Source organism: Chlorocebus sabaeus, chromosome 21 (assembly GCF_047675955.1).
Source record: "Chlorocebus sabaeus isolate Y175 chromosome 21, mChlSab1.0.hap1, whole genome shotgun sequence".
Lineage (NCBI taxonomy): Eukaryota > Metazoa > Chordata > Mammalia > Primates > Cercopithecidae > Chlorocebus > Chlorocebus sabaeus.
Window position 1 is genome coordinate 103,892,583 of NC_132924.1, and position 23,627 is coordinate 103,916,209.

The window sequence follows — 23,627 nt, forward strand, 5'->3', positions numbered from 1 at the left end:
GTCTGCTCCTACCTATAGTCTACATGATGGAAGAATTAGAGACTTGAACACAGAAATGAATTATCTCTGTTAACCCTAACCCCAGAACACTGAGGCCACAGGAAATACAACCGCAGTGACCTGGACTTCTGCGTTAGTCATGGTCAGTACATATTAGGTCACGGCTAGTCTATGCTTTGTCACATGGTGGTGACATTCCAGTTTCATATGAGAGGGCTCTCAGTTAAGTAAGTGCACTACAAATGCACACTGGGAAACACCCGTGGTCTATCTAAAACATTGTTCCAGTGCCCCCTTGTTTTTTGTTTTGCTTTGTTTATTTTTAAAATCCCAGAGAAAATGCCATAGAATATTTCATTAGACCTTTTTATTCAAGATCCATCTTAAAAAGTTGAGGCTGCACCTCAAATATCTTTTATTTTCATTACTAACTTGTTACATGACCCCTACTGCCTGTGAATATATCCAAAGATTTTTGTGTTTTAATCTGAACTCACTTTGAAGCTATTTATATGTCTGGCATGGTAACACAATGGAGATAATAAATGCCATGCAGGTCTGACTCCGCTTTGAAAGCAGTTTTCTTAGTGACACCTTCCTCAGGATTCCCTGAGCTAACTTTATGGCATCTGGTAAGTAACTTCATATTCACTCCATAGCGTTTATGATCTCACAATCATTTCCTCCAGATCTAGCCTGGAAGCTAAATTTTAAAACTAGCTGTGGATTTAGAAGATGATTCATAAGCTCTGTGCATACCACGGTTATGACTGGTGGAAGGCAAAGATTCTTACATCAGTCTTCTTTACATTTAACAGCAAGGGAAATAACAGGTTAGAGGAGTACTTTGTATCTACCCTCCCTTGCTTCCGGCAAATTAATGAAAGCCAAATAAATTGCAACACTTTGATATCTGTGTCTCTGTAACCTTAAAGACAGCCCTGGGCTAGGAGAGATGAACGTGGTAGGGCACCTCTGGGCCAGCTTCCCAGTGGAGCAATGGTATTGGAGAGGTGGACAACGTGGGGAGGCTCAGGGAGCTATATCTTCAGAGGCAGAGAACAACATGGTGCATCAGGCAAGCAACAAGCTCTTTTTGCAGCATAAAAGCAAGAGGGGAGTGTGGCAGGAGAAAAACTCAGGTTATTTTATTTTTTTCTGAAAACCACTTGCTGAAATAGAGTGCCTCTTCTGAATAGTGACGTCTCGAGACTATCAATTTAGGTTATATTAAATTTTTTCAGGATAGCTATCCTTAAATTTCAAAGCATTTATTGGCCAGGCTTCTAAAGTGCGATAGCATAATTCACTAGGAAGCAGGAAATTTAGAATCGAGGTGACACCGGACCCACAGAGTGAGTCTCTGGGGTAGAGGCGGGAATACGCTCAGTAAGGCAGCGGGTCAGCCCTAAGGCTGCCCAGGGTGAGGCCTCCTCTGCAGGGTCTCACGGGTGCCTTCTCCTGCCTTTTCCTGGAGCCATATCTAACGACTTTAAAATGTTAACCCTGGGTCTGTTCTGGTGAACTTCATCAATGTTTGTAACATCCTGGAAATTATTTATTCCAAGAAGCTGGAAATAAAAAAAGATCTTCCCAGATTTCTGAAAATGGGGTGGATCCTGACCTACATTCAGTGTTCTAGATTGAAATCACAGATTTTGGATAGAGAAAAAAAAATATTCTCTGCAATCTAATAAAACCAACTTTTTTTTTTTTTTTTTTTTTTTTTTTTTTGAGACAGAGTCTTGCTCCATGGCCCAGGCTAGAGTGCAGTAGCACGATCTCGGCTTGCTGCAACCTCTGCCTGTCGGGTTCAACCGATTCTCCTGCCTCCTGTCTCCTGCCCCAGCCTCTCAAGTAGCAGGGATTACAGGCATGTGCCATGATGCCCAGCTAGTTTTTTGTATTTTTAGTAGAGATGGGGTCTTGCCATGTTGCCCAGGCTGGACTTGAACTCCTGACCTCAGGTGATCAGGCCATCTTGGCCTCCCAAAGTGTTGGGATTACAGGCGTGAGCCATCCTGCCTGGCCAAAACCAGCATATTTTATGGATAGGAAATTGAGGCTTAGATGGGGGGAGAAAAACATTACACAGATTAAACCACAGCTAATGTCAAGTGGTGACCAAAGGCGAATCTTTTATTGCAGGCTGTGGGTTTTTCCATGTGGCTGGTGGTACACTGCACCAAGCAGCACACACACTAGGCCAGTTTCCTTTGCAGACCCAGTTGCAATCCCATCTCTAAGCCAGGATACTATTAGGTCTCAACAACCTATGGGAATTTAGGGTGCTCACAGTTTAGGCTGGGAAGAGGTGACTAAGCTCCTTGGTCTAAGGTCTATGCAACTGGCCACTCACTCTGGACCAGGGACATTCAATGCCAGACAGCGGTAGGGCTGGTCTGGGGTGACAAGCCAGATCCTGGGCAAAGCAGCCTTTCTGCTAAGGGTTCCCTGGCAGAGCACGACGATGGCCACTTGGGAATGTGATCTGACAGTGACAGACGTCTTCTTCCAAAGCCCATTCCTAGGGCCTGCCGTTTCCCCAGCACTGTGTCCCAGGAAGCCCCCTTGCTAGCCATCTTCATAAACGACTAAAACATGTTTTGGAAAGTAGTTTTTCTTGGTATTTAGTGTGTTGTTTACTCTCTTACTGTACTAATAATATGAATTGCTGAAGGCTTCCTGGAAATCAAAACTACAAATTAGAGAAAAATAGGGTTAGAGAAAATGTCTTTGATAGTCCACTTTGAAATTCAAATAATGATTTGAGAGGTTTAAGAATTATTATGTGAATAGATGGTAAAGTGACAGAATATTAATTATAGAATCTAGCCAGTGTATTTTTCATAATAAAATGTTGGAAAAAAGTATTATCACATTGTCTGTGGTTACCAATATCCAACAAGTTCATGGGCTCCTACCGCTGGATATAACAGCGAAAAGTCTTGAAACATAAATTAAATATGGAAATTAATAGGGAAAGATACATGACTCAATACATGATGGGGGATTTACTATGTGGAACAGACTCCATTTGGATCTTTTTTTACACCTTTAAAAAAAAAAAAAAAAAGACACAGGGTCTTGCTCTGTTGCCTAGGCTGGAATGCAATAGCATAATCATAGCTACAGCCTCAAACTTCTGGGCTGAAGCGATCCTCCCACCTCAGCCTCCCAAGCAGCTAGGACTACAGACACATGCTACCATGCCTGGCTACTTTTTTAATTTTTTGGTAGAGGAGGGGTCTCACTATGTTACCCAGGCTGGTCTTGAACTCCTAGCCTCAAGTGATTTTTCCACCATAGCCCTACAAAGCACTAAGACTACAGGTGTGAGCCACTGGGCCTGGCCACATCTTACGTCTAATTTGGTGAGTTTAATGTTAAAAATGAAATTATTATTTTTTTAATTAGATGAATATTTTCTAACTTCTGGGTAGAAAGGAATTCCTAAGCCTGAGGTAACAGAAGTTATACAGGAAAAAAATAAAATCATTTACTCCACTACATAAAATATAAAGGTTCTCATGGGAACACATGGACACAGGGAGGGGAACATCACACACCAGAGCCTGTCAGTGGGTGAGGGGCTATGGGAGAGATAGTATTAGGAGAAATACCTAATGTAGATGACGGGTTGATGGCTGCAGCAAACCACCATGGCACGTGTATACCTATGTAACAAACTTGCACGTTCTACACATGTATCCCAGAACTTACAGTATTGTAATAATAATAATAATAAAGGTTCTGTATTTCCAATAAAGTATAAGCAAAATTAAAAGTCAAAGAAGCTGGGAAAAATATTTACCTCAAATGTCTTACACACACACACACACCCCCTTATAAATATATCATAGAAACAGTCACACCCTAATAGAAAAGTTGATAATGGACATGAACAGAACATTTACAAAAGAAAACAGCAGGCTGATACACACATGAAGAAAGTTCAATGTTATTGGTAGAAATGAAAACATGCCACATGCCTGACACGGAGTGAACATTCATTAAATAGCTTCTGAATAGATGAACCAAAAAGAATGTAACCTTTTTGTCTAAAGATAAAAAAGAGAGAACACTCAATGCTGATGAAGATATGGAGAGAAGGACATTTCATACATTGCTAAAATGTGTAGAATTTGGTTCAAGCTTTCTAGAAAACAACTTAGCAAGGTATATCAAGAATCTTACACTTAACCTCCTTTTACCCAAGAAATTCACTGTAAGGAATCTCTCCTAAGGAAATCATTAAAAATATGCCCAAGATTCATGTATTAAAAGGTTAATTACTGTAATATAAAAAGTTTTTAAAAACTGGAAGCAAATTAGACACTCCCAAATTAGAGAATTAGCACCATTAGAAATATTTTAGAGGCATTTTAAAGCATAGGGAGAACATGCTTGTTTTAAAAGTGGGACTGAAAGTGTCTATACAGGCTGGGCATGGTGTCTTACACCTGTAATCCCAGCACTTTGGGAGGCTGAAGTGGGAGGATCACCTGAGGTCAGGAGTTCGAGACCAGTCTGACCAACAGGGTGAAACCCTGTCTCTACTGAAAATCAAAATTAACTGGTGTGGTGGCGCGTGCCTGTAATCCCAGCTAATTGGGAGGCTGAGGCAGAAGAATTGCTTGAACCCGGGAGGCAGAGGTTGCAGTGAGCCAAGATTGCGCCATTGCACTCCAGCTTGGACAACAAGAGTGAAACTCCATCTCATAAATACATGAATGAATGAATGAACCTCTACAGAATTATGCTGATTCTGCAAATTGTGTGTATGTAGGAAAGTGCTGGAAGGAAACATACAAAACCCTAATAGAGCTTTGAGGATTAGAGGTAATACGTGGAATCTAAAATAGTCAAATACAGTCCACAGAAACACAGTGGTGGTTGGGGGGGATGGGGAGATGTGGGTCAAAGGGTATAAAGCTGGAATGATGTCAGATGAATACATCTGCAGTACAGCATGAGGACCACAGTGAAGATACTGAATATTTCTAAGTATATTTTAGGTGGGCTTACCCAGGCACAAAAAGGTTAACTGTGAGATGGTACACTCATAGCTTGAGTGTAAGTTATTATTTTGCTATGCACATGTATCAAACCAGCAGGTTGACATTTTAAATATATACAATAAAAAAAGAGGTTTTATTACAAATGAGTAAGAATAAAATGAAAAATACCATATAAAAAATTAGAAGCGTGATCCCCTGCTTTGGAGATAGGTCTTCACTCAAGTCCTTGTCCACATGGCCCAACTCCCCATTGGCTCTGTCTCTGCCACGGACTCTGTCTCTGGGTACTGACATGTCTGAATGCCACCTGTCCCCCCTCACACCTGGGCTTCCTCTTGGACTGCATTTTGTGGTGAATGATGCCACTTGATAACACTGGCCACTCTGCCTGCATCACCCTCCCCCATTTCTCCCCCAAATCCATCACCATGTGTGTCCTGACCAAAGCTTTCCATTTGGTCCCCTTGCCTCGATGGCCTGTCCCCCACCCCCTCAAGTCACTCTCTTCACTGCAGCTCGCCTGGCCTTTCTGAAGCGCACATCTGACTTTGTCAGGCTTCTGGGTGGAAATCTTCAGGCTAGCAAGGCGCATCATTCGGACCTGTTCCAAGCACTGCCGAGTCTGCATCTCCCATCACCCCTTCCCCACACACACACGTCTGTGCCTCTGGCCAGGCTGTCCCACCTGCCTCCCATCCAGCTAACTCGGCCAAGCCTGTCCATTGAGTCAATTGTGACTTCGCCTCCACTGGAAGCTGTGCGGGGTGGCGGTTGAGTGTCACAAGCCCTGCACATGCTGTTTTTATGCTCCCATGGCACTCATCACACACTGTGAATCTGTTTCTGTATCTTTGTCTCCTCTACCAGACCGTCAGCACCTAGCCAAGTAGGCACTAAGGGTTTGTAGAATGAATGAATACATGTTTCCACCACCCCAGGAGACTTAATCTGCTTTCATCCTGAAAGAGGTATCAAACCAAGATTTTGTAGCTTCCCCCAGTTAGCTGCTGAAGTATTTTATCATCCTCACAAGTGAGACAGTCATCCTTGTGTATTAATCACCCAGCAAATTCATGTATTATATGTTGTCTGTCATGACACTATCGCTGGTTTTATTTGAACTTACTTATTCCTGCTAAGTCTATCACAGGAACGTTACTCATATCACTAAACACAACAATCATCTCAAGTACTGAGCACCAGACAGTGTGGAAGGCCCCAGGAATATAAGGATAAACCAGATTGTTACTACTTAAAGGCCATTAGCAAGAAATCCTCTAGCCTTGTGTGGAATAAAACTCTCAATTGCCTTATCTTTTCCTGGAAGGGCGTGTAATTTCTGTTGCTTGTGTATCAGCTTTTCACAATTGTCCAAAATCTTTTTTCAAGTGTGACTCAAACAGGACACAATGATGAATCTGACGAACACTAAGTCTTGTTTTCTTACCCTTCTGTGTCATGCTTCTTTTAATATACCCAAGAATCATGACTATTTTTTTCCCACAACAGCCTCACAGCATTGACTTAAGTTTAGCTGATGAGTGATAAAGGCTGCATTTTTTTTTTTAAAAATGATGTTTCTTTTGTACTCAACCATGCTATTTTAAATCTATCACTACTACATTTCTTCTGCTAATGTAGAATCATTTTTATGCTTTGTTATAATTGTTATGAATTATACTTCTGGAGTTGAGATGATTTTGAGTCCTACCTAATGTGGTAGCGTGCACAATAGAAAAATGAAAAGAGATTTCCTAGTTTTATATTGTGCAAAAGGCATAGACAAATATACGTATGAAAACTCTGCCCAACTGCTTAATGTTCAGTCTCCAGCCCGCTACCTGAATTCACAACGTACTTTACAAATACGCGTGGCTAAATGTTGAGGGATTCTGGGCTATCAGTTTGGAGGCTCTGGTATTAACCATGCTCTTTATTTATTGTTAGTCATGTATTTTCCCCACCCTTTGTCTTTGGCTTTGCACCCCCACCTAGCAACCACAGTGACTTCTTTTTGACCTGGATGGCTCGTCTTTTTAAATAACAGTGTTTCCTGAGAAGCTTAAGAACAGCAGAGTCACAGTGAGGGTTTAGTCCAGGGCAGCCTTCTTCACGTGGGGTACATGGAGGTGCTTCTTTGGGTCTGTAAATGGGCAGGCAAATGTTTGCATACAGGTGTGGGAAAAGGATTCACGGCTTCCATCATAATCTCCAGGGGATCTAGCACCCTGGAAAGGTTAACAACTCTTAACTCCCAGGCATTCAGACACAGCACAGCATAGCACACTGAATAAACAGCCTCAGTATGCCTGACTCAACCTTTTACTAAGCCACCTCCCAAGAGAGCAAGGAATTCTCAGTAATTATATACCAACCATCTTCTGGAAGGCAACTACGCTCACCACTCTACCACCAACACGCCAAACATCCTTTGAATAATTAAGATCGTAATTTGAGGGTGTGATTTTGTTGCGGGGGGGGGGGGCAGTCCAGCATATGTGACATTATATAGAGGCCATAATCTAACACTTTAAATATCAAAGCTATCTTTTCTCAATTTCTGCTTTTATCCATGTTTAACATCCTTTCTTTGTCCTCTTCTGATACTTTTAGCTGATTTGATAACATTAGTTGAAAACCAAAACATCATGAATCACAAGTTTCTCTACATATTAACATTTTGTTAGTAGCTCAAAGCACAAGCCTTTCATTAACTGTTGATAATTATATTATTTTTGCCAGAATACACTGGTGCCTTGTATACTTGTGTTTAAATATTGCGTTACAAATATCATTTTGGTGTATGTATGTCAAAACCAAAACTGCCTTTATGTCAATATGCTGTAAAAATCTATCAGAATATATCTTAATTCTTAACTTTCATTGTTGTCTGTGGGTTGTCTTGTATAATTATTATCACATCTACAGTATTTTCTGTAGGTAAATATGAAATGTATTATAAATGTACCAGGGGGAAAATGCCCTTTAATAAGCCTTTCCCTAGACAAAGCACCATTTAGGCGTTTAGAAGCAAGAACTAGTGAAATCAGAAATTGCTGTCATACATACTCACCTGTGAATGGTCGTACAAAGGATCCCAAGCGCAGGACTTGTCCTGGAAGCAGAGGATCGGATTCCACCAGGAAAAGAGGCAAGTAGAAATGCCAAATGCCAGCGCTCCCTTTCCCCAGCTCATCTTATTTGTAGGCACTCAGATTTTGGAATCCTCCAGGACTAACAATAAAAACCACACTAGGTTGTTTTCCTAATTCCTGTGAAATGAGTCAGTAGGTCAAACAACTTATCCACTCCAGAGAGAGAACAATTCCTTGAGCTACACTCCCTGTTTCCAGTAACCCTATTCCCTCTCTGTGTCCCTGGATAAAGTGCTGCCAACAATGCATGGAGAGCCCACCGGGTTCTGAATGAGACACATCGTAGAGATTGCCAGAAAGTTAGCTGCCTTCAAGGGATAGTTTCCCTTATGAATATTTAGGAAGAAAAGAGTCCAGTTAAGAGTAACATGAGGATCGAGTTTCTTCATTTAAAGAGTCAGCATAACTTTTTCTCTGTTGAGACTGTTTATTTCTTTCATACAGGAGGACTGAATGATGCTGAAAATAAATATAGAAAAGCGATAACTGTACCTTTAAAAGCCCCTACAAACCACTTCCTTCTGTAAAACACCCTTTCCTCCTCCAAAGGTGTAGTATATTCACAAGATTCACTGATTATTCAATGAATCCATATTCTTAAAAACCCTTCACAGCCGTCTGTGCGTCCTACAGTTCCATGCTCTGTATCATATAAAGCAGAAGGTATTTAAGAGCTTGCTAGCCATCATTTAAATCCATGACTCAAGACGACCAACACTGGGTTACCAATAATCTTCAGAAGCTACCACCTACTCACCGAGTGTAACATTTCTTGTAGTGAGCGACCTCTGCATAGGAAATCACCAGCTCCTGGCAACGAATCCATACTTCGAAGAACTCACACATTCAGGCAAATATATGGACATACATCTCTAAATATAGATACAGAGAGGTCTGCTGTGACAATTCAGTAGGAGACTGGAAATACTTTTGCTTTCTGTATCGATAGTACTTTCTTTCCTTTTTAAAGAGAAGGTTTCGTTTTGATCTTGAGAAATTCTGATAAAACCACCAACTGAAAACCTGCCATTATAAAGGAGGGATTTCACAACGTTCATTCCAAAAAACTGTGGCTATTCATTTCTGGAAGTGATTCACTGCAGAAGAATCGCTGTTTGGGGGTGGAGGGAGCATTGATTTTTAGAAGCCAGCCTGCCCTCTGAGAAGTGAGCAGGAACCTCCGAGATGGCAGCCACGTGCCTTCTGACCCCCAGCCCTGCTCCCTGAATCACCACCCCTCAAGATGACATGCAGTGACCAATTTCCTCTTAAAACTGCCTTCTGTACAAAAACCCTATGATCCACGCACCCTGTGTCTAATCCTCTGCAATGGGGCCAGTCTGCAGATCTGTCTGGGCGGCTGCGGTAGCATTCTCCACCTGCCAACACTCAGTTGCTGGTGAGTAACCAGCATACGGACACTCACTTCCTGTGAGTATTTCTGAAAGAGCTTATGATATTTCCTTTTTAAAATAAAATAAAAAAAAAAAAAGGAGGAAAGCCACTCAGGGAGGAGAAGCAACTTCAACAAGCAAAGCTAAAAGCATGCAACGTGATCACTGTTGACCAGACACGCCTAATTTTAATTTGGTTTCTCAACCCCTGTGTAATTAAGACAGCCCAAAGAGAACAGCATCAAGGGGTGGGGGGGGGAAAAAAAGACATTTCACAAATGCTTAGACCTTCGGCGCGCGTGACCAGAAAAGTAATTTTAAGATTCAAGCGAACCAATCTGAGGCTGGTTGGAGCATTAACCCTTCAAGGAAAGAGAAAGAGTTATGTTTGTTTGTCCCCAAATTTCAAATACGGAATTCATCTTCCTTACCAGGAACTGAGATGCCAAAAATCAGCCTCTAAATATCATCCCCTGGGGTTGTGAGATGGAAAAACTGTTTCAGATTTGTCCATCACAGGGGCAGAAAAATACCTATTTATGAGACCCAGCCACATTAACAGAACAGCCGACATGGTGTTCACACTCAGGCACCCCTTTGAAAACCGGCCACTAAGGCTCAAATGTGACATTTTGTATTTCTCTAGGCTGTAGCCAAACCTGTTAATTTATGTCAGAGAGAAGAGCAGCATTTCTTGACAACTGGGCAAAATGAGTAAGAAAAATTGCTTTCATCCCACCTGACAGCGTATCAGTGGTGACAAAGCTCACTTTCTGAGATTGGTAGGTGTTTTGCTGAAAGAAAGATTTTTCAGAGCCTGTCCTTCAGCTTCAGGCTGTGAATGTGCTTCCCAACTTGGGGCCTCCATGTGCCACATGGTGGGGAGGGGGCCTCTTGATGGAGGAGGGAGGAAAATATAAACTTCTACTTAATGGGCACTGAAAAATAAAACAAATCACCCAAATTCACACCTGTATTTATCACACAATCCATGGAAGCCCTTAACCTGTAACACGGCAGCACTTTGCCACTTAGACCCCAACTCTTTTAGTTCACATTTTTGGATACTCAAGATAAATATGAAAAAAAAAATATAAAAACATAATCTGTGATTTATACTCTGGAAGGGAATTTTCATTTTTTTTGAGATGGGGTCTCACTCTTGTCCCCCAGGTTGGAGTACAGTGGCGCGATCTTGGCTCACAGAAGCCTCAACTTCCTGGGATGTGATACGCTTTTATCATCTTTACCAAACTGATATTTTAACAAGAAGAGTATGGAAAGCATTTGCCTGATACACATAATTGATTGATGGATTTTAGAGGCAGGGTCTGACTTCATTTCATCTCAGCCTCCGGAGTAGCTGAAACTACAGGTAAGTGCCACCATACCCAGCTAATTTTTTTTGGTAGAGATGACGCCTTGCTCTGCTGCCCAGGGTGGTCTGTAACTCCTGGCCTTTAGCGACTCTCCCGCCTTGGCCTCCTAGAGCACTGGGGTTACAGGCATGAACCACTGTGCCCAGCCTGCATGATGTAATCTCCAAACTGAGGGTAGATAAAAGGTAGCACCTATAACTAGAGGTAAATTTTTAATTTAAAACAACTACACTACACAATAGTCATCTCAGCCCTTGCCCATGAAACCTTATGAACCTCCTCAATAGAAAAATAGGAATATTCTGTGATAGGGTCAAAGGAACAGGAACCCTTTACATGGAGAGTACTTTTAAATAGCTACCATTTTTAAAAATCCCATTGATACCAAGCTCAGCAAAAGAGGCCTGACCACTACTCAGCAATTAGACTATCCACTCTTCTCTCTTACTCAGAAGGAAGCCTCCGTCTCCCACTATGTCAGGTATACACACAAGTTCCCAACTCTCCGTGTTTCTGTGCAATTTGTTCCTGTTTCAGACGGCTTTCCAGGAAAGTTCCTCTTAAGTCCTGGGTGGCCAATGCAGAGGTTTTAAAAAGAGGAAAAGTCGAGCAAAACAAAAAGATCATGAAATAGAAGCTTGGGGAGGGGGCAGCAAAGAGAACATGAATCTAACCGATGCAGCAGTTGCAAAAAAAGCTGCTATCCTTTAGAAACTCCTGTTAATTTGGGGACCTAAAGGGAGCTGTTTCTAAGGCTGGATATTGAGAATGTGATGAAACCATGGAGGCTGTCCAGGTCCTTGCTATGCTGTGGACACCTTTCAAGAGGTACAGAGTCCACCCTCTCCAAACAAAGTAAAACCCATGACAAATGACAAATGTCCTTCACGTTTAACATTTACTCAGTTCTCTTTTAAACAAAGAAATGGAGAGCGCTCTTTCGTGGCACTTGTATAGGCAGGGGAGAGAGTGGTCTCACAACCGAAGGGCACCAGCCACTGAGAAGTCCTAAGGCTGTGTTTGAGTTCTGGCTCATCTCTTTTGCTAATTTGTTCTTGCGCCTATCACCCAACCTCTCTAAGCCAGTTTCATCGTCAGTGACAACAGCACACTGACATGCAGGGCCGGCTCAGGAGCTACCACGAGCTGCACATCCGTCCATTTGTTTCATCTTCACAGCAGCCCTGGAGGTAAGTTCTACTTTTATCCTCATCCTACAGATAAGGAAACTGAGGCCCAGGGAGCTTAAGGACACGCCCGGGGTTACACCATCAGTAGGTGGTGGAGCCAGGATTCAGAGCCAGGAAGGCTTGACCTTGACTCCACACTCCAGAGCCTGCCCTCAGCATGTCTGCCAGTAACACCCGGGTTGGCTGCACAGCAAGGGAAACAGCATGTAAGAAACGACCTTAAAACCTACCAAGACCGTAAAAACACAAGGCAGATTTTTAATCATGTCACATGCAAATATATTCTCTGTAAAAATGTAATGAAGATTCAGGACAACTAAGCAGTGGTAACTCTGCTGATCCTGTGAAAACGGTTTCATATAACTTGCAAGTTACTTAGCTGCACAATGTGTGGTACTGAGTTGTAGAGGTAGACGGGATTCAGAGATCCTGTTTTCCATCAGGGTGGTTGGGTGAGGCTCCCAGACCCAGACCTGAAGTCTGAACCTTCATCCTTTCACTCCCAGCCCAATGATGTGCCACTGTGTCATAGCCACATGGTGGTTACGAATGCTTCTGGAACTCTACATTTTAATCTGCCAGGCATCCATCCATTCGCTCACATAATTCACGTGTGTGTAATAGTAACCTTCAGAAATGAATGTCACAATATTTTTCTCATTACAACATCTTCAGGCTTTAAGATGAAAAGGGTGAAGAAAGAAATCTTTTCTAAACCTTTTATTCCCACTATTTGCTTTTTTATTCAAGGAAAAACAGAGGCTCTGTTAAAATTCTGCTTACAATGAAGTGTAACTGAAGTTCTATCCAATTCTTTCCTCTTCTCTGTAAACTTGTTCACATGCAACAGCCTCTCTGATGTTAACAGGCTGTTCCTCCCAAGTGCCTGCACATCATGGCTACAGAAGTCACCGGAAGGAACTTGCCTCGGTGGCAGTTTGGAGGCTTCCCGGGTTTTAATGATGAAAAATAATTTGGTCATTTAAGACAGAGGCCCGCTCTGTTGCCCAGGCTGGAGTACAGTGGCGCGATCATAGCTCACTGCAGCCTCAAACTCCTCGGCTCAAGTGATCCTCCTGCCCCAGCTTCTTGAGTAGCTGGGACTACAGGCGTGTGCCACCACATCTGGCTATTTCTTTTTTTTTAAATAGAGAAGGGGTCTTGCTGTGTTGCCCAGGCTGGTCTTGAATTCCTGGGTTTAAGCAATCCTTTCACCTCAGACCCCCAAAGCACTGGTTCACAGGTTCATAGGTATGAACTACCATGCCTAGCCTAGCTATTTACTCTTAAAGGAAAAAAATAATGTTTTATTTAGTGTTCCAGCCTTTCATGCTATTTACACTAAAGTTTGGCCTTATTATGTTTGCTTAGAATCTTTTAATGGGTTTACGTCGTGTTGGATCACATCAAAACACTTGAAAATACCTCTTTCTAAAACAAAGACATTCATTGACAAAAAAAAGTTAAGCAAAAAAGGAGACCAGCCAGGTATTTAGTTCCATTTAAGAGAGCAAAGGCGACTGTATGCAAGATTCTGGAAAATTTATGTTCGTTAAATTTATAAGCCAGCACTTTTTTCCCAAAGATTTATTTGGTGTGAAAAGTTACTTCCTGTACTGTAATCATAAAATCAAATGTTATTTACTCCTGTCATAACCGTTCACATACTTCCTGCCATAAAAATTTAAACCTGGCTAGAATATTAAATAAAACATGCAAAAAACTACAAGTTCAGGAAGTGACTGTATGTATTATATACATTAAGTTCATATTCCAATCTAAGAGCTGAATCACCCCTACTTAGGAAAACCAGTATTATGTTTTATCATCTGGGGTGACTAATCCCACAATGGCCCATGCAATGAACTTTAAGGGTAAAAAGGGCTTTCTCTTTTGCACTAAGCTCAGTCCCTAGTTTTGTGGGGGCTGTCAGGACGCCTTGCAGGTCTGCTGTGTATAGTGGGCTGAAATATACTGCACATGACCCAGGGTTACAATTGTAAAGATCCAAAGACTTACTTAGGGTAGATGTGCACACTTTAAATGCATGTGCATGTTTTTCTTTGATGCTTGCCTACTTCTAAAAGAAAACAAGCTTCTAAATGCTTAGGCTTCGGCATGTTGGGTAGGAAAATCAGAGCCAGTGTACACATCCAATGATAGAAGAAAGCGTGCGTGAACAGATTTGTTTACAAAACAGGGCCCAGCAAAGTCTGTTTCTCAGTGCCTCGGCAGGATCCATCCAACAAAACAAACACACAAACACACTGATCTAGGGAACTCGCTCTTCCTTCTGATGAAGGTGTAACAGTTTGTGATTATAACTGGGCAATAAGTTACAGCATAATCACGTGACCCAGGCTTGAATTGGAGATATGCCAACAAATCCAGTTTAACACAAGTGCGTGCAGCACACACACACACACACACACACACACAGAGTTATATGTAGTATAGTGGTTTCAGCTCTCCTTCTGTGGCATTAATCTCAAATCTGTATCTTTAATGGTAGCTACCTCTCCTACCTATATCTAACATATTTCTATCTGGATAGGGCAGACCCTTTAAGTTCATCATGAAGCAAAAAAACCAACACCATTCTATTGATTTTACTTTACTTAACTGTATAGCCATCTACCAGGGTTGAAAGTTTGGCCTCTGGACTCCCTTCTTCACTGAGCTGAGCTGAGGCCATTCTGTCACCAAGTCTAGTCAATACTTATTTTCAATGTCTGCTGCCTCCATCCTCTCCCTCCCATTCCCGTTTCCAGTCACCCAGGGTGCACCTTTCTCTCTATTCTTGGACAAGTAAGACAGCCTTTGTAATTGGTTCACTTGCCAATGAGCAACTGGGTGGTGAAGAAACAGCAGGCAGTAGGAAGGTTGGGTTCTAGGCTTAGCTATGCCAGAACCAAACTATCTGTTGCCAAGAAAGTACATCATATCCTTGGGCCTTAGTGTTCTCACCTATGCCATGAAAAAACTGCCTATCAAATGTTATTAGCTGATGCAGAGCATACAGTCACCAACTTGCTCTTCTAATATGTAGTAAAATTCATGTCGCTGCATTCCTCAAAATCTTTCTGTGACTTTGCAATGTCTAGAGGGTAAAACTTAAGCTCTCTAGCTTCTGGGTTTATATATAAATAATTAAACAAAATATGTGTAAAAGTCTCATATAAAATGTAAGATACCACACAAAAGCAGTAACAGCCCTAGTGAGGACAGGACTATTTCTTAAGCTCATGCACAGGGTACTACTCAGGGGTTTTATACATATGGGTTCTAATCCTCATGACCATGATGCAAGGTTGGTTTTATTACTCTACATAAAAGATCAAGAATCTTAGGTTCTGTGAAAGCACACCCAAGGTTATAGAACTCAGTGAAGTGTCAGGGGTGGCTTCCAAATCTACATGTGGTTGATTATCAAGCCCACTAAACCATACTGAGTACTTTAAATACAACATAATATTTGGCAGGGGGTGGGGAGTCATTACTTGAGTAATCATTATCTGAATCCCTGTAGTTACCAAGTTGCATAAGGGAAGCAAAGGTCATCATCCTATAAAAATACTTGACAAATAAGGTGATCGCTTATTATTAGTCCTCATTAACATCAGCATCTATTCTTGCTCACTTTCTTGGCTGAATAATGTCATAGAATAAAATGAAAATCCAGTGCAGTTCACTTGTAAGGTGGAATTGCAGCTTTTCACACAGTTGATAAAAATGATACCAGCGAATTGCATGAGTCACATAGGATCACTGACAAATAAGGATGAAAGACAGTTTCAACAGTTAACAACCAAGGAAGAGAAAGTCCACAGAGGTGATTACAGGAGAGGTAGACTCTTCAAGAGAATGGTTTGTATATCAAAAGATTAAGAGAGGTCTTCCGGGAAATGCGAATGCTTGTACAAAAATCATCCTTTTTATATGATTCTGCTTTAGAAGTCAGCATTCAATTTTTCTTCTAAGAAATAACATGCTGTTGCATCATATCCCAAATTTCTATTATATAAAACTAACTAAGCTTCAACTTTTGTTTTAGTTTTCTCAGGACTTAGTCCCAGTAAGATCTTAAAAAAAAAAAAAGTGACTGTTTGTTTTTAAATGTTTGATTCAGTTTTAAGTCAATCCTCTTAAAATAGTAGTAGTGGTCCTGTATCAGTTATCTTCAGATAACAAGTACCTTTTGAAATGGTAGTAATAGGAAAAAAAAGAAGAAAATGATTAACTGATATGCAAATAGTAGGCAACAAGAAAGAACTAATTCTTCAGCCCACGATGGAAAGTAATGTCCTAGTTTTTCTCTCATTTCAAGATCTCAGGCTCACCCAGACCAAAGCACCCAGCAAGAAGCCTTGCTCATCACCCCCATGCCCCATTCCCACCACTGTGTCAATGCCAGTGTGGATATGGCATTTGTATGGTATTAGGCCAGACCCTGGGCATGTCTGACTGTCGAGGCAAAACTAGACGGCAGCCCTGTAGACCCTCAGTCTAAATCCTAACTTTACATAATTCACTCCATCCATTCTGTCTTTATCTAGACATCTGAAGATCTCCACCTTTTTTTCAGAAGACAAGAGTCAGGGACCTGGAAGAATTCGGTCCTATAATATCCCGCTTTTCAAAGGCACCCCTGTATCATGATCCTTCCTGACATATACCGGTGTATATATCGAATGGTTTTGGTTCCTGCAAATATTCTTCATCAAAGGTTCAGAGAAGGGCTATTTTGAGAAAGATTTAATGGGATTTGTAACATAAAACCTCAAATGCATATTGAGTTAACTAAGACAACTCTGGAACACAAAGTGCGGTGGTTATACCTTGCTTTTTCTGGTGACTATAATCAAATCCAAGAATCTAATAAAATAGTCCCTCATGCCAGAAAGAAACCCAAGAAGGTATGTCCTCAGAAAATGTAGTCTGAAGTTGGTCAATTCTAAGGCAGTCACTCTAAGTGATCACAACTTTCTTCGTGAGCTTTTGGCCTTGCAGGATGAATGTTTGCTACAGAGATCTTGCCTTGCTCCTAAAGAGAGTTCTGCGACGCTGTGAAATAGCTCCTTTTCTCTGAAAAGCACAAAATGTTACTCTTCATTAAGAAAATAATAGAGTTGTGATCCACGCATTACACTTGTGAGTCTTTCTCATGTGTGTGCGAAACATACACACATTCAGTAAGGCACCGTGGAAGATTAATATAGTCACATACACAAGAGCCTGTCTGGAATTCAGAAATCTGAAATTGGGGAATGGCGTGAGCCCAAGTGAGACGGGAAGGAAGAGGTGGCAGTTCAGCAGTTTGGAACTTCTGACTGTGATTCCGAATCCTTTTTTTTAAAAAGGATTTTGTAGCACTGACCCCAAAGGCAGCACAAAGACGTCGGTGAAGTGTGTGTTAATCGAGGCCATTGAGGATGTTATTTTCTCCTTTAAGACTCTGACCAGAAGCTGAATATGCCAGCGGCAAATGCAGGCAGTGCTGCTGTTCCCTTCACAGTCCTCAGAGGCAGTGAAGCCTGCTTGAGACGCGCAGGGCGGAATGCTTGTTTTGGAGAGCATTCAGCAGATAGCATTTGGTTTCCTCCATTTAACCAGGTCACCCAGGCATGGAATGCACAGCTCTGCCAGACAGAAAGCGCTTTGGATGCCTGAGAAACAACAGCTTGTCCGGGCCACTGATGCGAAGAGAGGCCACGGTTTCCTTTTTCTCTGCTCTGAATGGCAGCCTTGACGTCACAACAGCTAGGAACCACTGGAGGGACAAATAACAAGGCGCAAGCCAGAAGCGCCCTGCTCTGTCGCAGGGGCAGGGCCATTTTCATCCAGTTCTGATGTCTTCTGTGGTCGCTGCGAGTTGGCGGGAGCAGAGACAAATGACTGGAGCTTTAGGCGTAAAGGCGGTGTCTCTAGGCTGATCAAACAGCCCTTGCCCAGTGCTAATTGCCTTCACGGAACCTGGATAAACTATAGTTCCCAAATTAAACTTGATTCTGACGAACTAGACTTCCCAGGGAATGGGTGTAGTGATTTTGCTGATGGTTCAGACATCGGCACTTTCCCTGAAGGGCTCAACTTCCTGTGTTTAAAAGCAGACCTTTTCTAACAGGGGCTGGCACATAAGCATCCCGGGAAATACAAGAAGCTCATGAAAGCAGGCAGTCTTTGCAAGAGACCTGATTTATTTTCTAGGAGAAAAACATCCTTTTAGGGATTTTATAATTTAAGTTTAAGCAATTAAACATGTGCATTAGTACCCAACTGCAGGTGTTTGCACAAATGAGTGGAAAACGCTCAGAGGCTGCCAGGCTTAACTCACCATTATCTAAAATGAATTGTCTGTGTAAGTCATCAAAGCAGTTTGAAAAGCATGATCTTTCATGTTTCAACCTCACATCAAAATTATAAATTATATTTAGCTATGTGAGTGTCAGATCATTTGTTTCCATTATCAATGTGATGTTGGGCAATTTGCAGACAGGATCTGAAAGCATCATCCACGACTTTCATGGAACAGAAAAGAGCTTTCTGTTGCCACAGATTTGCCCTAAGTTCAGTTCTCTGCCTTTGGAGCACTGACAGCTGTCACCAAACCCAAACCCCAGTCTGAACCCCTAGTGCTCAAGGTACTTTGGGAAAGCTAATTCTGGAAAACCATAGGCTGGAGGGGTTGTCTTTGAGGGTGTGTGTGTGTGTGTGTGTGTGTGTGTGTGTGTGTGTGTATGCACATGTGTTGGCAGTGTGTGGACTGAGCATAACATATAGAGAGGCAGTGTTCTCAGGACTTCTGTGCTCCTATTTGGAAAAGTTCAGCAGAAGAAACAACAGCTCTGACACACTCTGCCCCTTTTATCAGCTCTTTCTTTGCTTAATTGAATAAGCAGTTCCCCCCTCAAAGCACTCTTTCCCTGAGGTCATAGTGTCAGTCTTGTTTCATGAGAATAATCTGCTATGAAGATTTACTCACATTCAAAAACAAAAGAGGGTTAAAAATCTGATCCAAAATGTTACTTATGACACCTACAACAGGATCCGCCCTTCTGCCTCCAGGCTGTACGGACAACCCATGTCCTCAACAGGGATCTGCCGTCTGTTCTGGAATCTGGTCTTTGGACTCAAATGATCTTACCTGGGTAGCTAACAAATATTGTGTCTTGTTCCTGCTGTTAAAAAAATCCAAGTATGTTCAGGCATTAAACAATGGAGAAGATAAAGCAACAATCATTTTGTAACTCCATCTTTGTTTTTCAAGCGGTGGTTATGCTCAAGAGGTCAAATTTATTGTAGCCCTACCCCCTGTTTTTATAAGAGCTTTTTGTAGTATAAGAACTATAATTAAGTTTCCTCTGAACTGTTTTATTAAACTTAAGTTTTCAAGAAGAGAATGATAAAATTTTTTAAACTATTATGTTTCCAAAGGAAGGACAATTTATTTTTATTGTTCTAGCATAAGGAAAGAGAATGAGAGGGAAAGTGTTTTTCAACCTGTATCCTGATTAGAATTTTTTAATGTTCACATTCCTGATTATAAACTGCAGTAAACAATCAGTCATTCATTAACAAGCAACTATTGAAAAGGCGATATTTAAAAGAGAAAAAATAAAACATGTGATTAAAACTCTACACACGTCTTCACTTCAAGGCAAATGCAGTGGCCATCTGGGTATTTAGAAGGTGCCAAATATCATTGGGATCTAGATTTAATTCATGTTATAAAGAAAGCACTGTATTTAATTTGTTCACAAAAGACCTAGAACCTCGTGGAAATGATGGTGATGAAGTGAACTTTTAAATTAAAATGAGGTCTTTATTTTACAATTTTTAAAATATGTGATCAATCACAAACATGAGCAAGCTTTCAATGCTCCAGTGTTCTACTCTGAATGAGAAAAGTTGGAAAGATCATTTTCAGCTTTCATAAAGTTTTGCTTTAATTTTCTCCTCTATTTGGAAATCTTTAAAAATTAGTCAGTTTAAAAGTCCTGGCTGCTTTTAGTCAGAAGGGCCTAAGAAGAGACAAGACTTGTTCCCAGGGTATCCAAAGACAGATCCGGAGAATTTAAAGCCTGGACACATTACCTGGACTGAAGGCATTCGTTGCTCGCTTTACTGGTGGGGACTGGGAAGACCTGACTTCCACAGTCGTCTTTCCAAGTGGCAAGAAACAGGACATGCATTGTGCCAAGCAGCTTCTGGCACCCATGCAGCACCCTTCCAGCACCTACGCAGCAGCATCCATGTTCTGAAGTGAGGCCTGAACTGGCCACCTCACCACCGAGGGCTCCCCAGCAGGGCAGGGTTGGGACCTTTCCTGGTATCACATGCTCGCTTGCCTCCCGAGTCCTGCGTGAACAGCAGACGGGATCCCTGTTTTCAGTCTGAGAACACTCAGGAGATTTTTCCAAGAATTTTCTTCAGGAACAGACGCTATTGTGAATACCACGTAAACGAGCTCTCCCTTTTCCAATTCCTCTTTTGAAAATGGGAGCGCATCAGCATATCTTGCTCTAACTTAACTTGTAAAAAATAGTAATATATATTTTTTAAAAGTTTCCGTTTATCACACTCAACCACAGTTATCTTTCAGTCCTACAATGTACACATGAAAAACTAGTTTCTGCCACTTTTGCTTGTTAGGATCGATCCATCCTTTCTATGAAAAAACTCCATAATGCTCACCTCCCAGAGTGCCTCTATACTAGACAGCTTCACAAAACTACACTCTTTATACTTACAAAGCTACTTCTAATAGGTAACAACAGAAGCACTGTCACGAACCCGAGTTTCTGAATAGGTACACAGGATTAACACATGCCAGGCTTTAGTTAGACTCTCATGGTGTTTGTCCCTTTACGTCACCGCACATCATACCCTGCAGCTGCCTTTGTGTGCTTATTTGCTGCCAGATTCCTCTGCTAGTGTGTAAGTGCCATGAAGGCAGGATTCATGCCTGTGCTCTTCTTGTGTAAAAACTGCTAATGCTGGGGCCGGGTGTGGGGGCTCATGCCTGTAATCCCAGCACTTTGGGAGGCCGAGGTGGGCGGATCACCTGAGGCCAGGAGTTCGAGACCAGCCTGGCCAACATGGCGAAACCCGGTCTCTACTAAAAATACAAAAATTAGCCGGGTGTGGTGGCAGGCACCTGTAATCTCAGCTACTCAGGAGGCTGAGGCAGGAGAATGGCTTGAACCCTGAGGTGGAGGTTGCAGTGAGCCAAGATTATGCTATTGCGCTCCAGCCTGGGCGACAGAGCAAGATTCGGTCCCCAAAAAAAAAAAAAAAAAAAAAAGTAATAAAAATTTAAAAGTAACTGCTACTGCCAGAAAGACGGAGAGGAAGGAGAAGGAAAGGAAGAAAAAAATAAGGTAGAAGGAAGAGGAAAGTGAGAGGAAGGTGCCAGAAAAAAAAAAAAAAGGAAGGGAGGAGGGAAAGAAAAGAAAGGCAGAAACAGACACTGCACTGGTTGTAGTGAATACGAGTGCCTTTGCAGTTTCATCTTTCATTCATACAGTTAAAGGTTTCTTGTAGCCATGAGTTCATCAAATCTCGTAATAACCCTGAGTGACCTTTTAACATTAAACTAAAATGTTTACTTATGGCAGAGATTACGAATGAAATGACTAGTTTCTAGATCTTCCACGTTTTTATCTGTACATCACCCATGACAGCAGGTAGTTCTGTGATGGACCTCTCAGGTGATCTGTGTGTTCATACAGGTCTATGTTTCTGTAAGTCAACAGTTTAAGAACTGTGAAAGGCCAGGCGCAGCAGCTCATGCCTGTAAGCCTAGCACTTTGGGAGGCCAAGGCAGACGGATTGCTTGAGGCCAGGAGTTCGAGACCAGCCTGACCAACATGACGAAAGCTTGTCTCTACAAAAAATACAAAAATTAGCTGGGTGTGGTGACCCCTGCCTGTGATCTCAGCTATTTGGAAGACTGAAGCACGAGAATCACTTGAACCTGGGAGGTGGAGATTGCAGTGAGTCGAGATCGTGCCACTGCACTGCAGCCTGGGTGACAGAGTAAGACCTTGTCTCAAAAAAAAAAAAAAAAAAAAAGTGATAAATGCCCAGCATTTCCTTCATTTTTATTCACTCAACATGTCTTATAACCACAAAGCCCAGATTTGAACTTTGGATATACTCATGGAAAGGAGAACCAGTTCTCAAGCAACTCTTCTCATTTTTACCACCCACATAAACATGTAGCTTCTGGTAAAACAATACTTCTCATTTTACAAGTTCATTAATCAATAATGAGCAGGCTCAGTGGGTGCACAGGACAACCTGAGCCTGACAGCGAGGAAGGCGGATTTTGTCACTGAGGGAGGGTTCTCATGAAACTCTGGATCTCCCAGCTAGTCGGGTGGCACTAACAAGGGCTGCCCAGAGAGCATGCGAGGTCTCTCCAATCATGCCACAAACCCCACAATGTCAGGACAAGGGCACCGGTGTTGACAGAGGCCTTGGAGTTCATCAGATAGGTGACATCACGTTGCCTAGGTCTCCACTTCCCTGGTCTTTCCCCAGCAAAACCAACAGCACTTTACATTCCCTGTCATTATTAATCCTCCAAACGAACAACGTGTGCACATAGGAACAAGGAACCTGAGGTGAAGCGAGCCGAACTGGCTTGCCGAAGCTCACACAGCGCAGGGCCGTCAGCATTGGGAGGCAGCCCTGGGTTCTAGAGGCCTCATGCACGGCCTGCCTTGCCCTCGAGAAAGTCCCAGCCACCGACACAGGCTGCAGAAAATGGCACCAAAGTCACTCGCAGCAGCGCAGAGAAAGTGGGAACAAAGAATCTTCTTTTTGTTTGGAGCTGGAGTCTCACTCTGTTGCCCAGGCTGGAGTACAGTGGCACGATCTCAGCTCACTGCAACCTCCATCTCCCAGGTTTAAGTGATTCTCCTGCCTCAGCCTCCCAAGTAGCTGGGATTACAGGCGCCCACCACCACACCCGGCTTTTTGAGACGGAGTGTCGCTCTGTCGCCCAGGCTGAAGTGCAGTGGCACGATCTCGGCTCACTGCAAACTCCGCCTCCCGGGTTCACGCCATTCTCCTGCCTCAGCTTCCCGAGAAGCTGGGACTACAGGCACCCGCCACCACGCCCAGCTAATTTTTTGTATTTTTAGTAGAGAAGGGGTTTCACTGTGTCAGCCAGGATGGTCTCAATCTCCTGATCTTGTGATCCGCCAGCCTCAGCCTCCCAAGGTGCTGGGATTACAGATGTGAGTAATTTTTGTATTTTTAGTAGATGGAGTTTTGCCATGTTGGCCAGGCTGGTCTCAAACTCCTGACCTCAGGTGATCTGCCCACCTCGGCCTCACAAAGTGCTGGGATTATAGGCATGAGCCACTGCGCCTGGTCCAAAGAACTCTTCTAAGGGGAAGAAAAGTCCCAGCAGAGCATTCTAGTTTTGAAGCATCTCACCTAGGAACACTTACTGACAGCAAATTTAACCTGCTGAGTG

The 23,627-nt window shown here is 42.4% G+C and overlaps 3 long non-coding RNA genes across 8 annotated transcripts in view; 1 reads left to right on the forward strand and 2 right to left on the reverse strand.

Annotated features, from left to right (window-relative positions):
- LOC103226908 (uncharacterized) overlaps positions 1–23,627 on the reverse strand; it is a 254,714-nt gene that overhangs the window by 51,149 nt on the left and 179,938 nt on the right. The window contains exon 6 of one of the 5 annotated variants that reach the window (XR_012090417.1): positions 17,235–20,497. The exons of the other annotated variants lie outside the window; for them this stretch is intronic. This is a non-coding gene — a long non-coding RNA (uncharacterized lncRNA). Of the gene's footprint in view, positions 1–17,234; positions 20,498–23,627 lie in introns of those variants that run through there. 5 annotated transcript variants of the gene reach the window in all.
- LOC119626146 (uncharacterized) lies at positions 1,702–9,663 on the reverse strand. 2 transcript variants are annotated; one of them, XR_005242313.2, is made up of 2 exons: positions 8,934–9,663; positions 1,702–8,293 (listed from the first exon to the last, which is right to left on the reverse strand). It is a non-coding gene; the product is annotated as an uncharacterized lncRNA (long non-coding RNA). The 2 variants fall into 2 exon arrangements; XR_012090418.1 differs by having other exon boundaries at positions 8,669–8,943.
- Positions 9,663–16,773, forward strand: LOC140709694 (uncharacterized). Its single transcript, XR_012090421.1, has 3 exons — positions 9,663–10,945; positions 12,032–12,139; positions 16,696–16,773. It is a non-coding gene; the product is annotated as an uncharacterized lncRNA (long non-coding RNA).